Source organism: Phoca vitulina, unplaced genomic scaffold, assembly GCF_004348235.1.
Source record: "Phoca vitulina isolate PV1807 unplaced genomic scaffold, GSC_HSeal_1.0 scaffold8, whole genome shotgun sequence".
NCBI lineage: Eukaryota > Metazoa > Chordata > Mammalia > Carnivora > Phocidae > Phoca > Phoca vitulina.
In genome coordinates, this window is record NW_022589711.1 from 35,013,112 (window position 1) to 35,025,895 (window position 12,784).

General features: G+C 44.5%; 1 protein-coding gene across 6 annotated transcripts in view; it reads left to right on the forward strand.

The window, feature by feature from the left end:
* Positions 1-6,516: 6,516 nt before the first annotated feature.
* Positions 6,517-12,784, forward strand: part of PHLDB2 (pleckstrin homology like domain family B member 2) — a 105,439-nt gene continuing 99,171 nt past the window's right edge. For 2 of the 6 annotated variants that reach the window (XM_032406523.1, XM_032406524.1), the window contains exon 1: positions 6,907-6,952. The gene's annotated coding sequence lies outside the window, so the exon portion shown is untranslated. Of the gene's footprint in view, positions 6,590-6,906; positions 6,953-12,784 lie in introns of those variants that run through there. The other 4 variants (XM_032406518.1, XM_032406520.1, XM_032406519.1 and 1 more) reach the window with 3 other exon arrangements.

The window sequence follows — 12,784 nt, forward strand, 5'->3', positions numbered from 1 at the left end:
TACAGTTTGTATTATAGTATGTTACCATGTTACAGTTCTATGCTTGGCAGTAAACTCCTTATCTAGAGCCACATAATAAATGATTTATTTTAGCTCCATCTTCCACTCATCTAGGCACATTGTGTGAAACACAGTTGATGCTTAGGAAATTTGCTTTTGTGGTTAACATTCCTCATGTGCTGAATCCTGGCCGCTGCTCTGAGTTGTCAGAAGTCTGACAACTGTCAGTGAGGTCTTTCTAGATCCAACACATCAATCTGAACACTTATCGCTGTCTAATGTGGCTCCGAAGAATTATGCTATATCCTGTCCTATCATATTAGATAGCATATCATAGCCTAGCATATCATGAGGGAATTTGAAATCAAGGAATGAGATAACTGGAGAGATGGTGAGAGTCAGATGAAAGGGAACATGAAGAAGAGAGGCAGACAGGCTGAGCTCCCTGCGCTTTGCCGGAGTGGCCTTCACCGGGTACTGCTGTTTTCTGGGATGGGCAGATAAGCTACAAAGAAAACTCAAGTCTGCCACGCAGGAAAAGTCAACCAATTCAGTCTCTTAGAGTGATTAGAAAACTGGGCCTGATAAACACTGCTGGGATAGGTTAATCTAAAGTTCTCTCTCTCTCTCTCTCTCTTTCTCTCTCTCTCTCTCTCTCTCTCTCTCTCTCTCACACACACACACACACACACACACACACACACACACACCCAGCATCGTTTTCCTGCCTGATTCCAGTATAAACTCACAGACAAGGTTGGGGGCAGGGCTGAAAGAGAACATCTGATGCAGAAATTAATCAGATGTTCCACATGTATTTAGATTATTCTCAAAATTAGAGAAGCAATCTTAATAGTTTGAACATAAAGCCGTACACAGGGATAAATTTCCACTTTAGCTTTGGTTAATTTTATGGCGTTAATTTGAAGGGCTAATGTGTTATGTATACTTCATATATTTAAATACATATTTGAGAACACAGAGTAAAATCCAAATATCCAGTAAGGTTATTGGAATAAAAATACATCAAAGATGTAAAAAAAAAAAAAAGTAGTAGGAAGCAAAATCTTTATTTCCATGGTACAATCATTTAATGACTTTAAGCTTCCTGGCAACCAGGATACAAAGGGAAACACGGGTTTACATAGTTCTCCTTAACAACGACTGCAAATCCACTGTGAAAATAGATGAAACACCTTTTCTAAGAAATGAAAGAACATTGACTTTTTAAAAGAGAGAAAATTTATCCTAGTACTAAATTCTAAAATGAGTTGATGATGGGGAACTCAACTTACATAGGATAGTACAAACAAAATGCTCGATGTCATTGACAACAGTCCCTTCCACGAGAGAAGGCAAGTGTGGTTGGAAACTTCTCTTTTGGTCAGGACTTTATGCTAAGTGAAATACACCAGACACAGAAAGAAAAAAACTGCATTGTCTCACTTATATGTGGAATCTAAAAAGAGTTGATTACATAGAAGCAGAGAGCAGAAAGGTGATAACCAGGGGCAGGGAGGTGGGGAAAATGGGGAGATGTTGGTCAAAGAGGATGGAGTTAAAGTATAAATAAGTCTAGAGATCGAAGGTACAGCATGATGCCTATAGTTAATAATATTGTATTGAATATTAGACAATTGATAAGGGTAGATTTTGGGTGTTCTTACCACCCCCACAAATAAGGTAACTATGTGAGAAGATATGTTTGTTAGTTTGCCTGTAGTAATCCTTTCACTATTTGTATGTCCATCAAATCATCATGTTGTATACCTTAAATATAGACCATTTTCATTTTTAAAAAAAGAAAAAACAACTATACTTTCAAATGCTCCCTGTGTGCTACCTGTCTCCTGTGGAAAGCATGGTGCCCTGATCACATTCATTCATTAAAATATGAGTTGGGTGTTATTAGTCTCATTTTTCAGGAAAGAAATTTCTCAATGAAAGTAAATAATACATTCCAATGGGGCTGAGTCAGGGTGTAAACTCAGGTCTGTCTGACTCCCAAGATCAGTGATCTTTCCACTGCACTCTGCAAATAAAAACTTCTTGATTCTTTATATAGGCATATTATTAAGGAGAACATCAGTACAAATAATTGGACTGGGGTTGAAGATGGCCCAAGTAAATAGCTACAAACATGTGTTAGGCTATCACGACAGAGAGAAGCAGAGATGGGCAGATTCAAGACATGAGTTAATCAAGTCCAACTGGTCTTTGTTAATGAGAGAGTACCATAGCAAAATTAAGTCCAAATGGACTTAAGATCCATAAGTAACTTATAAGATCATTTTGTGCAACATTTCTCCTTTCCCTACCTGAGGGGAGGATACAGCAAAGTAAGATCAGGTATTGCAACCACTACAGATCTAGAGAAGCGGGACCTGGAAAGAAGTTCTGCTGGGTAGTTTACAACCCAATATCCTAGTGGACAAGAGGAAATGGCAGAGAGAGTGAGGTGTGGCTCTGGTCTGGGATTAAAGAGGGGACTTTGTTGTAAAGAACCCAGGAAATGGAAAAAGTAAAAGGAAAGAGCTCCTTTCTTTTTTTCTTTCTGTTTAAAAAAATATATCATCATAACTAAAAAGAAATTCTGGTAGTAATAATTATTACATAATAACAGGTGTTACATTTTGAGTGCCTTCTCCACATTTGAAGATGCCTGGGGTCTGCATTTAACATTTAGTTTAAGCTTTGCAGCTTCATGGGGACCTCTTCAGCTCCAGGCCCCTGTGGCATTATGCAAGCTGCTGAAAACCACACCAATGCAGCAGGAGTGGGAAGCGCTGATGGCTTTAGTTACTTTAAAAAGTCACACTGAGGGCGCCTGGGTGGCTCAGTCATTAAGCGTCTGCCTTCGGCTCAGATCATGGTCCCGGGGTCCTGGGATGGAGTTCCACATCGGGCTCCCCGCTCTGCGGGAAGACTGATTTTCCCTCTCCCACTCCCCCTACTTGTGCTCGCTCTCTCTCGCTGTGTCTCTCTCTGTCAAATAAATAAATAAAATCTTAAAAAAAAAAAAAAGTCACATTGAACGAATCTTCTTTGAGCCCCTTCCAAGTATCAAGTATCGAGTAGTATCGAGTCTTGGAGTATGGTTCACACAAATATGAATAAAATGATCCCTCTAGCCTTTAAGGAGCTTGGGCAAAGTAAAAGAGACCAAAATGTCAACAAATAAAACAAGGCAGTGACAGAGGCCAACGAGGATCACTTTTTTGTCTTGTGATTATGAATTAATCTTTATCCAGAAACTTCCCCTGATATATCATTCTTACTTAAAGAAGAGGTAGAGGGGAGTATTTAAGAACATGGACTCTAAAACCATCCTGCCTGTGTTAAAATTCCGATTCTACCAACTTATTAACTGAGTGTCCATTAACTCCTCTGTGCCTCATTTTTTTTCAGTCATGAAATGGGAGTAATAATAATGCTTACCTTAGAGGGTTGTTAGTAATAATAGTACTTACCTGCTAGGGCTGTGATAGGATTAAACTAACACACACTGTAATATATTTGGAAGAGGGCTTGGTATATACAGCAGTGTTGCTCTGAATGAACATTAGCTATTTTTTCTCAGATAAGCATATTGTTAACTTAATTATGGTCATTCTAGGTGTGGTGTGTTGGTAGACATTCTCTTCAGACCCCTTGGGGGAGAACAACTGTCTCTAAAATGTCTGTCTAGTCAAGTGGCATTGTCCTGGGCAAGGAAATATTTGCAACCATAGTGCTCTGGGTCAAAGCTATTGTTCATACTACATGCTGGGCATCATTCTAGGGGCATCAGGGATGTATCACCGGAGAGAACAGACAGAAATCCCTGCCTGCACAGAATTTACATTCTAGTGAGGAGAATTAGACAATAAGTATAATTCTAAAAGTACATTTTATAATATTCTGGGAGGTAAAAACTGTCAATAAAATAATAAAGAAAGCCTACTGGTATGAAGAACACATGTTTAATTTTACATAGAGTAGTCAGGGTAGGCCTGAGGAACACGGTGACATTTGAGCAGGGTCTGGAAGGAAGTGAGGCAGTGAGGGAGCACGATCTTTGGGGGAGGGGACAATTCCAGACAGAGAGGCCAGCTAGCATAAAGGCCCTGAGCTGGAAGCATACCTGTCTAGGAATCCAGTCCAGGAATATTGAGGAGGCCCTGGTGGCAGGAGCTAAGTGAGTGAAGTGAGGGACGAAGGAGCTGAGGTCAGAGAATGGCAGATCATGTATTGTCCTTCTGGGTCATTCTATGGACTTTGGTTTTTCTTCTAACTGAGATGGGGACCACTGCAGGGTTTTGAGGATAGGAGTAATATGAGCTGCCTTAATATTTAAAGGGATTGCTTTGGCTGCTGTGTTGAGAAGAGCCCACAGGGGGGCAAAAGTAGAAGCAGGGCAAGGGTAATCCAAGTGAACACATGATGGTAGATTAGACCGGGGTGGTAATAACAGTGGAGGTGGTAAGTAGTTGAATTTTGGACTTATTGTGAAAGTAGAGCTAAAAGATCTCCTGATGGATTGGATTTAAAATGCAAGAGAAATAGAAAAGTCAAGGATGACACCAAGGTTTTAGGCCTGATATGAGTCAGACTTCGTCTGGGACAGGGTTGTTGGGAGATAGAGGCAGGACTTTCAGGGTTTCAAGGTTGGAATTGTAAGTGGGAGGAGCCCTGTAAGCAACCAAGTGGGCAGTTGCCTGAAGCCTCCAGTTCAGGGGAGATGGCCCGGCTGGGGGTAAGATTTGGGAGTCATTACCATATAGGTGGTAGTTAGTGCCATGAAACAGGATGAGATCACCAAGGGAGTGAGTGTGGATAGACAAGAGAAGCAAAGTCTGAACCCTGGGCACTCACTCCATGCTCAGAGGCTGGGAGAAGAGAAGGGACCAGCAAAGGAGACCGACAAGGAGCAAAAGTTAGGAAAAAAACCATGAAAATAAGATGTTGTGGAAGTCAAACTCATTTCCAGGAGGAGAAAATGATCAGCTGTTCCTTACTGCTGATAGTTCAAGTGAGGTAAAGACTGAGAAACCTTTTGACTCAGGAGTTTGATCTCAATAAGAAGAGTACCAGTGACATGGTCGAAGCAAAAGCCTGATTGGAGTAAATATGAGGATAGACAGAACCTGGAGACAGCTTTTCTTAACACTTCTTTAAAGGCATTTCACTGTAGCTGAGCAGGAAAACAAGGACAAGTGGCTGGCGGGGGAAGTGGATTCAAGAGGGAGTTTTTTGTTTTCAAGATGGGAAAAATAACATGATTTTATGTTGATGGAGATGATCCCATAAAGGGAGAAAATTGATGATGTGGGAGAAGAGAGATCTGCTGGAGCACTTAACCTTCGGATTGGCCCCTGTATGTTTCTGTGGGGCAAAGAGCCAAGAAAGGAAAGAAAAAAAAAAAAGTCATATAAAACACCAAGCAGTTCATAGATGAGCCTCTCCCTGAAATTAGAAACCAGGCTTTTACCTGCACAAATGAAAAGTGCATGAAATAAGCCATTTGTTGAATGACTACTAGGGCCACTTACGGTGACAGGTCCCTTGCCTACGTTATCCAAAAGCTTATTAACCGACTTCCATCATCAGTATCATTATTACTACACTCATAGATGAAGAAAATGTCACTGGGGGCTAAAACAACTTCCTCAAAGCCATACTGAGCATATGTTAAAGAGTTCGCAGTTCACGGTGAGCTCTTCCTTGCTGCTGCGGGTTCCTTGAAGGCTGAGGGCCTTCATCTTTGTAACCCCAGAGATGGGCTCAGAACTCGGCGTAGGGTCACATTCCCGCGTGCTCAGAGGCGCTGCGGCCGGGTGTGGGTCCGCTTCGTTGCCTTCCTCGGAAGCATCCTTTGGAGGACATTCACACCAGCATTGTTTTCATTGGTTGCAGCAACTCAGAAAAATAATGTTGGAAAATAGAGATACTTTCAAAAGAAATGACCGAAAGGAAGTCAGAATGAGTTAGTTCCGAATCCTCAGCCCTTCGCTGAGGCCATTCCCCAGTGATTTTACAAAGCTGCTTTTCTGACGCATCAGGTACCTGCCCGCGGGCGAACTGTCGGGAGCAGGTGAGGTGTGGTCACCTGGAGTTTCCCAGTAGAAACTTCACAACGGGTGAGGAAATCATCACCGGAGGACGTGTACCCTCCCGCCCTTCTTCCAGTTCGTAAAAAAAGAAAGAAAAGAAAAGAAGAAAGAAAGAGAGAAAGAGAAAGAGGAAGGAAGGAAGGAAGGAAGGAAGGAAGGAAGGAAAGAAGAAGGAAAGAAGCCTGCCACAAACGTCTCTAGTGCCCTGCTGTAAAGGCAGCTTTGAGAACCGGCGCCGGGTGATGGGGCGAGCAGCCGGACTCCTCCAGCGGTAGTAAAAGCCCCAACTGCAAACGGCCGGTGAACTGGGCGGCTCACCGACTTACTGCCCCCAGTCCCGGGGTGCCCGCCGCGGTGGTAGCGCAGGGGCCGGGGCACGGGACGCAGGAGCGCGGAGCCCACCACCGCGGCCGGAGGGGGACCACACCTCGGGCCGTGGAGCACCGAGCGCGCCCTCCCGCCCTGGCCGCGGTGACCCAGCCGCGCCGACGCGCCAGGTGAGGCGGGGGGCGGGGACCGGCCGGGAGAGGGGGGCACCGCGCAGTCTAGGGGCGTCCGGGCCGCTCCCCTGGGGCGCTGCCTCCCCCGCGCCGAGTTGGTCGCCGCCGGTTGCGCGGCGGAGGGCTGGGGGCGGAGAGGAGGCAGAGGCCGCCCGGGCCCAGGAGGGGCGCGCTGACTGCGCTCGGCGAGTCCGGAGTGGCCGGACGGCTGCGGCTGGAGCTGCGGCTGGGCCGGGCAGGGGGCCGGGGGCCGGGGGCCGGGGTTCGGGGGCTGGAGGGAGGGTGGGAGGGCGGGGGCCAGGGCCAGGCGAGAGGGCGGCCGGGCCGGTGGAGAGCCGCGGCTCAAGGAAAGATGAGACGGTGAGTGGGTGCCGGGGACGCGGAGTTGCTTGGCTTCTCTTGCAGGCTCTAGGGACAAAAGCCCGGGCTGGGGTTAGCGGAACCCTGGCCGAGCAGCTTTGGGGGGGGGCCTGAACCCCAGGGGGTGGCTGGACCTTGCTGGCGAGGATCCTGGGGAGGGAGTGTCGGGGTAGGAGAGACTCACAAAGCGATTGTAGGGAACAGGCGGGATCTGGGGGGACTGGAGGCAACTTTTGCCCAGAACTCTGTGATGACCAAGGAGAGGGATTGGGATCTGCGGTGGAGAGCTGCTTTGTCGCGATGGGCGGAGGAAAGTGAAGGTCTGCTGCTGGATGGTGGGGGGCGCGGGATTCAGAGAAGACCCCTTTCTACCCCCAAATATCTGGCTAGCTGCGCTTCTGATTCTACTGTTTCAAGAGTGGGGCTCGCAAGTTTGAGCCGCGCAGAATCCCAGATTCCGATTTGGCTTTGGATCCCCCCCCCGCCCCGAGTTTGTGGTATGGCGGTCTCTGTACCCCTAGAGATAGAGGCTGCAGGCGTTGGGAATGTTCTGAACCCCTGTTTCAACCCGCGTCCGGCAGGGCGGAGGCGCAACTGAAATGTTTGCTGGTACATTCAATAACTTAGCGCTAGCAGTCATCACTTAACTGAAGCGCGGAGGACCTGGCTAACTCCCGCCACCGTCAGGAAATTAAAAGGCTGACAGGCTGTCCCTTCCAGGGTTGAGGTGTCCTGTTTGAAAGAGCTTCTGAAGTCGACCCGGCTTCCAGAGCCTGCGCATCTACCTTTCTTATGTAAAAGAGGGAACCGTGCCCGCAGCCTTTTAAGTTGGTAGACTTGCCCGGGGCTGGAAATACTCACGGTTGGCCGTGCCCTGATCCCTAGAAGTCTTCCTTGTGCAGCTCTGAAGTAGCTTTCAAGATTCTAGAATGCGCGCCTAGTCACTGCCAAACTAGGAACTAGGAAACGAGGCACACAAATGTGGATTCCTTTCAGTATAAGTATTTGTCAGCCATATTTCCCTTCATTCTAGAAATGTGTTAGTTGCAGATACTTATTTTCAAGTATGGGAGTGTAACTTTAAGCTTCCTAGTGTGGCTTAATTTAGGCGTTTGAGTTATGTCCCTGAGATTCTGACATTATCTGAGTTCAGCTGGGAGAGATCTAAGTGAAGTTCAGTTTCAGAGGGTTAAACTTTTGCCCTGAGAGCACTTGAATTCCTGCTTCCTGGTAGGATAGCAACAGAGTAGTTGGATTTGGGATAAATAAACCTCTAGAGCTGCCCGCTGTTTTAACAGAAGGGCTATACCCCTGGTACTATTGCCCTCAATTGTGTAAATATTTGTTTGAATAAAGAGCTGAGTTCTTGGAAAAGTAACAGTTGTGTCTATTCACGATGCCCTTTTCATATCCTGCACTTAGTTCTTTAAAAGTGTTTCTTTTTCACCTTACATTTTTAATGTGGAAATGCAAACGTTATATGTACTTAAGAAACTGTAAAGTCCTGAAAATGTTTATAACGGGCATGTCCTTTAAAAGCCAGGGAGAGTTGAATTTCTGCTCTTCGTTGACTAGTGTAGACTTCACCTCCGGAGACCCGGAGGTTTGCAAATCTCAGCCTTTCTGACCAATAGGAAAATGAGATGTTTGGTTAAGAGGAGTGATCATTGCAGTTTGCAGGGGCTTCAGTCTGTCTCACGCGGCTGGTAGCTGCGGTTCTTTGGGCTGACGACTGACCGTAGGGGGTGTGTCTTGGATCCCTGTTTGAAATGGTGGAGGAAAGATACTTGGGAAATTGAGCTAAGAGTTTGCTAACCCCTATCTTAAAGAATCTAGACCAAAGCCAGAACTCATTAGCAACCTTTTCAGAAACATCTTATTTCCAGGCTTTTGCACAAGAGAGGGGAGAAAAAGCCAAAGTGATTAAAGCAACCACTGGTTTTCCTTCTTCTCTTAAAAGCCCCATTTTGTAAGCAAGAGTTGATTCTGGAGCGTATACTGGAGAAGATCCTGTGAAAAGAGCAGATGAGGTTATGACTTTGTGTGCTAATTCTCAACCCTTAGCAGGGAGTCCTGTTACGAATGATTTGTAACGGCGGTGCTTTGTACTTCTTTCAAGTAGAATACGTGTGCTTTATAAATCTATTAGGTCTTGGTGTACTTTACTTATTAACAGTGTAAATATCACCCATGTGAAACAAAAACAACTTTTAAGTGATGTGCACTATTTTCAAGCCCTGATACCCATTATAGTAGTGGTTCTCAATTGAGGATGGGGGGAGATTTTGCCACCCCCCCCCGGGGGGGGGTTATTGGCCAATGTATGGAGACATTTTTGGCAGTTCCAGCTGGAGGTAGGGAACAGCCCCACCTGCCAACTGGGCTGCGTCTAGTGGGTCGAGGCCTCCGCTGCTGTGTAATATGCTACAAGACACAGAACACACTCAAAGAATTCTTCAGACCCTAAATCTAGAAAATTGCTCTAGAATAATACTCTAAAATACTAGAGTATTACCTCGTGGGCATATGTTAATAAGATTAAGGATCTTAGTCTAATTTGTATCCTCAAGAAACCGGTTGTGTTCTAGTTAAACACAAAGAGACCATGTCACAGAAGCCTTTTTTTCAGCACCAGATTCTTTTGCCCTTGGCATTAAGAGTCTTTAATACACCAAAGATGTGAAGGAACTTGAGTTCATTGACAACTCTGAGTTCACTTAAAAATCCCAGAATTTGGGAGAGTTAGAGCACAAGGGAGCCTCAGAGATCACCAAGTTCAACCTTCTTATTTTATAGATGTGAAAACAGAGATGCCCCAGAGATTAGTGACTCAGAAGGTCTCAAGTGAGTTTGTGACAGATGTAGTTCTAGGTATAACCCAGAATTAGAGATTTTAGAAATTGATATTCAAGCCACTGTAATTTAAAAAAAAAAAAAAGGAAAGAAAAAACTGGACCTGACCCTTTGTGAGAGTTTAGAGGTACCATTCTCCATGAGAAAATAAATAAGCCCTGTGACTGGGAAGAGTATCATTGGCCATGGTGACAGTGGGGCATATGCCTGGGTGTGCCGGCCCGAAGAAGGAGCTCATTCCGTTGTGTGACCTGTGACACTCCACGTCTGATGCCTACACCATCCTTCCCACGGCAAAGTGGGCAACAGATGGTTCCATAAACATAGCAGATGCTGCTTTTGAATCCAGGTACAAAACAGAACATTTGAGATTTTCCGTCCCTCCCTGCCTTATGGGTTAAGAGTACATGAATGGATAGAGTTGTCTTGGACAGAAGGGAAATGAGAGAGGCCTCCTGAGTATGGGGTTTAAAAAGACACCTGGCATATAAGGAAATGAGCACACATGGGGGCAACCGTGGGGGAAATTCACAAGCTGATGAATGGCTATCTACGATAACTGTGATTGCATAGGACTTGGGTTTGGAGCTCGGCTATCCTTTGGGCAAGTAAGACAAAACAATCCTGGGAATAAAAGGAAATCCTCTTCTCTGACTCCTTTGCCCATGATGCACTCACTTGCCTGGATAGTGCAGGACCTGCAAGTCAAATCTTCTAACTCCTGCGCCATTGTACTTTCTTATACCCCAGTCTCTACCATTCTGTCTGTTTCCCTAATGGAGAAGAACATTATAGTAGTATAAAGCTATTGTTAATTTCCTAAGAGAGTTTAAAAAGCAGGGCATTTGTGAATGGCTGTGTTTATAGAAAGGGGTTATTGCAGTGAGTTTTGAATTATCAGAAGAGTCATGTCCATATGGCCTGATCAATGACAAACATATGTACGCTCCCATTTACATTTCTATGTTTAGCCATTAGGCCTGTGATTACGGATTCTAGTTCTGTGTGCTAAGTGGTCCTGCCACAGTAGTTAGAGTCCTCGAGTCTTGGAGGTTTGGGCATTAAAGACTTTTTTTGTATGCCTTTCTTGGGAGAGGTCAGAACTCTGAACTGTGCTGAGGTAAGTTCTCATCATTTTGAGAACTAGCCAATGGGTGCACCTTTAGAAATGATTTGAAAGTGATGACTTTTTTGAGGGGTCTGCTCCCTGCAGGTGCCACACTAAAGAATGGTAGCAGCCTTCCCATAATCCTCCTTTTTACTTTTTTTTTTTTTCAGAAGATGAGAGGCGAAGACATGAGTTGGCTTTGTTTTGTTTTTTAAAATAACTGTCAGCTGGAAATATTTATTGACATTTGAGTAATGTGACCCTTGCCTTTTGAAAGTGAATCAGACCAAATATGGTAGCTCAGGTTGTCAGATCCCTTCAGGATAAACAGTTAAACAAGAACTTGTCTCTGTCACACAGGATTTGAATCTTCTAGGGGTTAATTTACACACAGTTGTTTTCATGATATTTAGGGATGTTTCTTACATGTGGAAAAGAAGTTTTGTGCTGTATCTGCTTTAAAGGTAAGTTTGTTATCTATAGCGGCTAGTGGTCAATAATAGAAAAGAAACCCAGGTTTAAAAATCATTTTATTGAGATGAGGTGGGAAAGCCAGGGATTGGAGAAGCTTGCTATACAAAGAAACAGATAAGTAAGATCTAGAGTAGCAAGCTAAGTTACATGGAAAAGTTTTTGAGAGGTTTTTTTACAAGAGATATTTGTTTAGTGTGTGGAAGTTGATTTATTAGACGAACTGCTTTTTCTTCCTTTACAAATTAAGGGGAAGGAAAAGTTTGTGCATGCCAATATTTAATATCGTTACCTCAAGCAGGGTCAGCCTTTTCTAAGACTTGTTGCTAAATCTGGAGTTCAGCAGAAGTTAGTGTTGATCATCTTAGAATACTTGGTTTGCACATTGTATGTGACTCCTCCAGATGGTGGTATGCTTGTGGAATTAGCATACGGAATAGCAAGATTTTTCCTAGATGCATTTCTTGACCACTATACTGCTAAAACAAGGACAGTTAAAAGCAAAGGAAAGTCTGCTCCTGCGTTCTTTTGACTAGTTCAGACCCAGCATGAGTAGTGCTTCATAGCCAAGAGATACTCAGAGGAGACTGGGAAGTGATGTCTGGCTGCCACACTGCTTACGTCATCGCAGAAGTAGGTTTTCGAAAACAGCTTAAGATTTATTAAGGAAATGGCAAGCCATGGGAATGCAGAGCAAATATTTCTTATTCATCATGCTGAATCAAATACCCATAACTCTGACCGGGCCTTTTTTGCACTATGCTATGCTGAAACAATTTACCGTGCCCTTGGAATGTCATGGGCAGCAGCGCCGGTGCAGACTTTTCCCAATTAGGTAGCTGCCACCTTATCACTAAAACATGTTTCTGTTCTGTGGTCATTTCCATTTCCTGCATTGTATAACTGGCACTCCTGGGTTATTGAACCAGTATCTCTGGGAGTCCAGAAGGTTCGAGTGGAAAGAACATCCAGTTCACCCTTAGCATTTTAAATATGGGAAGCCTCTGCTAAGACAAGGTGAAGACAGGCGAAGTGACTTACTCCAGCTCCTACTTCTGTTGGTGATTTTGGCAGAACCAGGACTAGGATGGGTCTCCTGACTCATACTCCTGGCAGCCTGTCCGGTGTTCTTTGTACTAGTTTGGCCATTACAATAAAAATAACCTCCTAATGAAACCATTTCCTTTATTCGGTCTTTTGGCCAGAGTTATAAACAACAGCATTTATTAAATTGAATTTAGTTAGTTGATTATGGATCTCTGCTGGTGATTCAAGTCCTTTATCTTTCCCTTCCAAGCAATAAGTGGTCTAAAGGTAGGCAGCAGTGTTTTCCAATACCCACTCTGCATAATCAGCCATTAAGTAATGAGGAGATGGTGTCATGACTGTTTTGTTTTGTT